This window comes from Nansenia antarctica (genome assembly GCF_963989245.1).
Source record: "Nansenia antarctica genome assembly, chromosome: 8".
Lineage (NCBI taxonomy): Eukaryota > Metazoa > Chordata > Actinopteri > Argentiniformes > Microstomatidae > Nansenia > Nansenia antarctica.
This window is the reverse complement of record NC_137678.1, coordinates 18372517-18380695: the sequence shown is the minus strand read 5'-3', so window position 1 is coordinate 18380695 and position 8179 is coordinate 18372517.

The following is an 8179-nucleotide window of genomic DNA, read 5'->3' as shown; positions in this document are numbered from 1 at the left end:
CTTTCAGACAAAATTGTTTTCAAGTCTCTAGTCTATTGTATGGCCAAACAGGGTTTAACTTATTGGGGATAGGCCTCCATTGACATTACATTGCCGACCTCCTGAACTTTAGGCTCACTTTTGGGACACTTCCTATGTAGTCAGGTGAACAGAAAAAGACACACGCCATCAGTGGGATGCCAGCTTTCAGCCAAAAGTAATTTCAAGTCTCTAGCCCAATGTATCACCAAACAGCGCTCAATTTAGTTGTGCACTATGCAGACAGAGCACTGATTTGCACCCCTCCCCCACACAGTTAAGTTTCTGTTCTGCTGAAATCTGCCTCGCTCTGTTCAATTAACCTTCCTTCATGACCGGCTCACGGTGGGACCCGTGCCGTGCTGGCGCACTCATGTCCATAATCGAGAATTTCTCTTAGCTTCTCTCCCACCATGTCAGCCATGCAGAGAGCGATTTTTTAACTAAAATAAAATAACCAGAATGTTTATGATATGCTTTTTGTTAACTTTAGCACTGTGAGACTTGCAGTTGGAGTTCATATAATTGTAATCTCACCATATATGACAATACTCTTAAAAGGGTTAAAATAAATACATACAATATCCTTTGTAAAAGTCAAACCCTGAAAAGTCATCAAACTGTGATGGAGCATATTAAGCCAGTAGCTTTTGGAAAATGGATGCATTTTGTGCATTCCTGGGCCTGCTTGTTAACTGAGAACCAATCACTATTCGCCTACCCCTCCCCCACACAGCACCTTCCACAGACAGCAACACACAGGCCTCTGCTGTTCATTTAACATTGCCGACCTCCTGAACTTTAGGCTCACTTTTGGGACACTTCCTATGTAGCCAGGGGAACAGAAAAAGACACACACCATCAGTGGGATGCCAGCTTTCAGACAAAATTGTTTTCAAGTCTCTAGTCTATTGTATGGCCAAACAGGGTTTAACTTATTGGGGATAGGCCTCCATTGACATTACATTGCCGACCTCCTGAACTTTAGGCTCACTTTTGGGACACTTCCTATGTAGCCAGGTGAACAGAAAAAGACACACGCCATCAGTGGGATGCCAGCTTTCAGCCAAAAGTGATTTCAAGTCTCTAGCCCAATGTATCACCAAACAGCGCTCAATTTAGTTGTGCACTATGCAGACAGAGCACTGATTTGCACCCCTCCCCCACACAGTTAAGTTTCTGTTCTGCTGAAATCTGCCTTGCTCTGTTCAATTAACCTTCCTTCATGACCGGCTCACGGTGGGACCCGTGCCGTGCTGGCGCACTCATGTCCATAATCGAGAATTTCTCTTAGCTTCTCTCCCACCATGTCAGCCATGCAGAGAGCGATTTTTTAACTAAAATAAAATAACCAGAATGTTTATGATATGCTTTTTGTTAACTTTAGCACTGTGAGACTTGCAGTTGGAGTTCATATAATTGTAATCTCACCATATATGACAATACTCTTAAAAGGGTTAAAATAAATACATACAATATCCTTTGTAAAAGTCAAACCCTGAAAAGTCATCAAACTGTGATGGAGCATATTAAGCCAGTAGCTTTTGGAAAATGGATGCATTTTGTGCATTCCTGGGCCTGCTTGTTAACTGAGAACCAATCACTATTCGCCTACCCCTCCCCCACACAGCACCTTCCACAGACAGCAACACACAGGCCTCTGCTGTTCATTTAACATTGCCGACCTCCTGAACTTTAGGCTCACTTTTGGGACACTTCCTATGTAGCCAGGGGAACAGAAAAAGACACACACCATCAGTGGGATGCCAGCTTTCAGACAAAATTGTTTTCAAGTCTCTAGTCTATTGTATGGCCAAACAGGGTTTAACTTATTGGGGATAGGCCTCCATTGACATTACATTGCCGACCTCCTGAACTTTAGGCTCACTTTTGGGACACTTCCTATGTAGTCAGGTGAACAGAAAAAGACACACGCCATCAGTGGGATGCCAGCTTTCAGCCAAAAGTAATTTCAAGTCTCTAGCCCAATGTATCACCAAACAGCGCTCAATTTAGTTGTGCACTATGCAGACAGAGCACTGATTTGCACCCCTCCCCCACACAGTTAAGTTTCTGTTCTGCTGAAATCTGCCTCGCTCTGTTCAATTAACCTTCCTTCATGACCGGCTCACGGTGGGACCCGTGCCGTGCTGGCGCACTCATGTCCATAATCGAGAATTTCTCTTAGCTTCTCTCCCACCATGTCAGCCATGCAGAGAGCGATTTTTTAACTAAAATAAAATAACCAGAATGTTTATGATATGCTTTTTGTTAACTTTAGCACTGTGAGACTTGCAGTTGGAGTTCATATAATTGTAATCTCACCATATATGACAATACTCTTAAAAGGGTTAAAATAAATACATACAATATCCTTTGTAAAAGTCAAACCCTGAAAAGTCATCAAACTGTGATGGAGCATATTAAGCCAGTAGCTTTTGGAAAATGGATGCATTTTGTGCATTCCTGGGCCTGCTTGTTAACTGAGAACCAATCACTATTCGCCTACCCCTCCCCCACACAGCACCTTCCACAGACAGCAACACACAGGCCTCTGCTGTTCATTTAACATTGCCGACCTCCTGAACTTTAGGCTCACTTTTGGGACACTTCCTATGTAGCCAGGGGAACAGAAAAAGACACACACCATCAGTGGGATGCCAGCTTTCAGACAAAATTGTTTTCAAGTCTCTAGTCTATTGTATGGCCAAACAGGGTTTAACTTATTGGGGATAGGCCTCCATTGACATTACATTGCCGACCTCCTGAACTTTAGGCTCACTTTTGGGACACTTCCTATGTAGTCAGGTGAACAGAAAAAGACACACGCCATCAGTGGGATGCCAGCTTTCAGCCAAAAGTAATTTCAAGTCTCTAGCCCAATGTATCACCAAACAGCGCTCAATTTAGTTGTGCACTATGCAGACAGAGCACTGATTTGCACCCCTCCCCCACACAGTTAAGTTTCTGTTCTGCTGAAATCTGCCTCGCTCTGTTCAATTAACCTTCCTTCATGACCGGCTCACGGTGGGACCCGTGCCGTGCTGGCGCACTCATGTCCATAATCGAGAATTTCTCTTAGCTTCTCTCCCACCATGTCAGCCATGCAGAGAGCGATTTTTTAACTAAAATAAAATAACCAGAATGTTTATGATATGCTTTTTGTTAACTTTAGCACTGTGAGACTTGCAGTTGGAGTTCATATAATTGTAATCTCACCATATATGACAATACTCTTAAAAGGGTTAAAATAAATACATACAATATCCTTTGTAAAAGTCAAACCCTGAAAAGTCATCAAACTGTGATGGAGCATATTAAGCCAGTAGCTTTTGGAAAATGGATGCATTTTGTGCATTCCTGGGCCTGCTTGTTAACTGAGAACCAATCACTATTCGCCTACCCCTCCCCCACACAGCACCTTCCACAGACAGCAACACACAGGCCTCTGCTGTTCATTTAACATTGCCGACCTCCTGAACTTTAGGCTCACTTTTGGGACACTTCCTATGTAGCCAGGGGAACAGAAAAAGACACACACCATCAGTGGGATGCCAGCTTTCAGACAAAATTGTTTTCAAGTCTCTAGTCTATTGTATGGCCAAACAGGGTTTAACTTATTGGGGATAGGCCTCCATTGACATTACATTGCCGACCTCCTGAACTTTAGGCTCACTTTTGGGACACTTCCTATGTAGTCAGGTGAACAGAAAAAGACACACGCCATCAGTGGGATGCCAGCTTTCAGCCAAAAGTAATTTCAAGTCTCTAGCCCAATGTATCACCAAACAGCGCTCAATTTAGTTGTGCACTATGCAGACAGAGCACTGATTTGCACCCCTCCCCCACACAGTTAAGTTTCTGTTCTGCTGAAATCTGCCTCGCTCTGTTCAATTAACCTTCCTTCATGACCGGCTCACGGTGGGACCCGTGCCGTGCTGGCGCACTCATGTCCATAATCGAGAATTTCTCTTAGCTTCTCTCCCACCATGTCAGCCATGCAGAGAGCGATTTTTTAACTAAAATAAAATAACCAGAATGTTTATGATATGCTTTTTGTTAACTTTAGCACTGTGAGACTTGCAGTTGGAGTTCATATAATTGTAATCTCACCATATATGACAATACTCTTAAAAGGGTTAAAATAAATACATACAATATCCTTTGTAAAAGTCAAACCCTGAAAAGTCATCAAACTGTGATGGAGCATATTAAGCCAGTAGCTTTTGGAAAATGGATGCATTTTGTGCATTCCTGGGCCTGCTTGTTAACTGAGAACCAATCACTATTCGCCTACCCCTCCCCCACACAGCACCTTCCACAGACAGCAACACACAGGCCTCTGCTGTTCATTTAACATTGCCGACCTCCTGAACTTTAGGCTCACTTTTGGGACACTTCCTATGTAGCCAGGGGAACAGAAAAAGACACACACCATCAGTGGGATGCCAGCTTTCAGACAAAATTGTTTTCAAGTCTCTAGTCTATTGTATGGCCAAACAGGGTTTAACTTATTGGGGATAGGCCTCCATTGACATTACATTGCCGACCTCCTGAACTTTAGGCTCACTTTTGGGACACTTCCTATGTAGCCAGGTGAACAGAAAAAGACACACGCCATCAGTGGGATGCCAGCTTTCAGCCAAAAGTGATTTCAAGTCTCTAGCCCAATGTATCACCAAACAGCGCTCAATTTAGTTGTGCACTATGCAGACAGAGCACTGATTTGCACCCCTCCCCCACACAGTTAAGTTTCTGTTCTGCTGAAATCTGCCTTGCTCTGTTCAATTAACCTTCCTTCATGACCGGCTCACGGTGGGACCCGTGCCGTGCTGGCGCACTCATGTCCATAATCGAGAATTTCTCTTAGCTTCTCTCCCACCATGTCAGCCATGCAGAGAGCGATTTTTTAACTAAAATAAAATAACCAGAATGTTTATGATATGCTTTTTGTTAACTTTAGCACTGTGAGACTTGCAGTTGGAGTTCATATAATTGTAATCTCACCATATATGACAATACTCTTAAAAGGGTTAAAATAAATACATACAATATCCTTTGTAAAAGTCAAACCCTGAAAAGTCATCAAACTGTGATGGAGCATATTAAGCCAGTAGCTTTTGGAAAATGGATGCATTTTGTGCATTCCTGGGCCTGCTTGTTAACTGAGAACCAATCACTATTCGCCTACCCCTCCCCCACACAGCACCTTCCACAGACAGCAACACACAGGCCTCTGCTGTTCATTTAACATTGCCGACCTCCTGAACTTTAGGCTCACTTTTGGGACACTTCCTATGTAGCCAGGGGAACAGAAAAAGACACACACCATCAGTGGGATGCCAGCTTTCAGACAAAATTGTTTTCAAGTCTCTAGTCTATTGTATGGCCAAACAGGGTTTAACTTATTGGGGATAGGCCTCCATTGACATTACATTGCCGACCTCCTGAACTTTAGGCTCACTTTTGGGACACTTCCTATGTAGTCAGGTGAACAGAAAAAGACACACGCCATCAGTGGGATGCCAGCTTTCAGCCAAAAGTAATTTCAAGTCTCTAGCCCAATGTATCACCAAACAGCGCTCAATTTAGTTGTGCACTATGCAGACAGAGCACTGATTTGCACCCCTCCCCCACACAGTTAAGTTTCTGTTCTGCTGAAATCTGCCTCGCTCTGTTCAATTAACCTTCCTTCATGACCGGCTCACGGTGGGACCCGTGCCGTGCTGGCGCACTCATGTCCATAATCGAGAATTTCTCTTAGCTTCTCTCCCACCATGTCAGCCATGCAGAGAGCGATTTTTTAACTAAAATAAAATAACCAGAATGTTTATGATATGCTTTTTGTTAACTTTAGCACTGTGAGACTTGCAGTTGGAATTCATATAATTGTAATCTCACCATATATGACAATACTCTTAAAAGGGTTAAAATAAATACATACAATATCCTTTGTAAAAGTCAAACCCTGAAAAGTCATCAAACTGTGATGGAGCATATTAAGCCAGTAGCTTTTGGAAAATGGATGCATTTTGTGCATTCCTGGGCCTGCTTGTTAACTGAGAACCAATCACTATTCGCCTACCCCTCCCCCACACAGCACCTTCCACAGACAGCAACACACAGGCCTCTGCTGTTCATTTAACATTGCCGACCTCCTGAACTTTAGGCTCACTTTTGGGACACTTCCTATGTAGCCAGGGGAACAGAAAAAGACACACACCATCAGTGGGATGCCAGCTTTCAGACAAAATTGTTTTCAAGTCTCTAGTCTATTGTATGGCCAAACAGGGTTTAACTTATTGGGGATAGGCCTCCATTGACATTACATTGCCGACCTCCTGAACTTTAGGCTCACTTTTGGGACACTTCCTATGTAGCCAGGTGAACAGAAAAAGACACACGCCATCAGTGGGATGCCAGCTTTCAGCCAAAAGTGATTTCAAGTCTCTAGCCCAATGTATCACCAAACAGCGCTCAATTTAGTTGTGCACTATGCAGACAGAGCACTGATTTGCACCCCTCCCCCACACAGTTAAGTTTCTGTTCTGCTGAAATCTGCCTTGCTCTGTTCAATTAACCTTCCTTCATGACCGGCTCACGGTGGGACCCGTGCCGTGCTGGCGCACTCATGTCCATAATCGAGAATTTCTCTTAGCTTCTCTCCCACCATGTCAGCCATGCAGAGAGCGATTTTTTAACTAAAATAAAATAACCAGAATGTTTATGATATGCTTTTTGTTAACTTTAGCACTGTGAGACTTGCAGTTGGAGTTCATATAATTGTAATCTCACCATATATGACAATACTCTTAAAAGGGTTAAAATAAATACATACAATATCCTTTGTAAAAGTCAAACCCTGAAAAGTCATCAAACTGTGATGGAGCATATTAAGCCAGTAGCTTTTGGAAAATGGATGCATTTTGTGCATTCCTGGGCCTGCTTGTTAACTGAGAACCAATCACTATTCGCCTACCCCTCCCCCACACAGCACCTTCCACAGACAGCAACACACAGGCCTCTGCTGTTCATTTAACATTGCCGACCTCCTGAACTTTAGGCTCACTTTTGGGACACTTCCTATGTAGCCAGGGGAACAGAAAAAGACACACACCATCAGTGGGATGCCAGCTTTCAGACAAAATTGTTTTCAAGTCTCTAGTCTATTGTATGGCCAAACAGGGTTTAACTTATTGGGGATAGGCCTCCATTGACATTACATTGCCGACCTCCTGAACTTTAGGCTCACTTTTGGGACACTTCCTATGTAGTCAGGTGAACAGAAAAAGACACACGCCATCAGTGGGATGCCAGCTTTCAGCCAAAAGTAATTTCAAGTCTCTAGCCCAATGTATCACCAAACAGCGCTCAATTTAGTTGTGCACTATGCAGACAGAGCACTGATTTGCACCCCTCCCCCACACAGTTAAGTTTCTGTTCTGCTGAAATCTGCCTCGCTCTGTTCAATTAACCTTCCTTCATGACCGGCTCACGGTGGGACCCGTGCCGTGCTGGCGCACTCATGTCCATAATCGAGAATTTCTCTTAGCTTCTCTCCCACCATGTCAGCCATGCAGAGAGCGATTTTTTAACTAAAATAAAATAACCAGAATGTTTATGATATGCTTTTTGTTAACTTTAGCACTGTGAGACTTGCAGTTGGAGTTCATATAATTGTAATCTCACCATATATGACAATACTCTTAAAAGGGTTAAAATAAATACATACAATATCCTTTGTAAAAGTCAAACCCTGAAAAGTCATCAAACTGTGATGGAGCATATTAAGCCAGTAGCTTTTGGAAAATGGATGCATTTTGTGCATTCCTGGGCCTGCTTGTTAACTGAGAACCAATCACTATTCGCCTACCCCTCCCCCACACAGCACCTTCCACAGACAGCAACACACAGGCCTCTGCTGTTCATTTAACATTGCCGACCTCCTGAACTTTAGGCTCACTTTTGGGACACTTCCTATGTAGCCAGGGGAACAGAAAAAGACACACACCATCAGTGGGATGCCAGCTTTCAGACAAAATTGTTTTCAAGTCTCTAGTCTATTGTATGGCCAAACAGGGTTTAACTTATTGGGGATAGGCCTCCATTGACATTACATTGCCGACCTCCTGAACTTTAGGCTCACTTTTGGGACACTTCC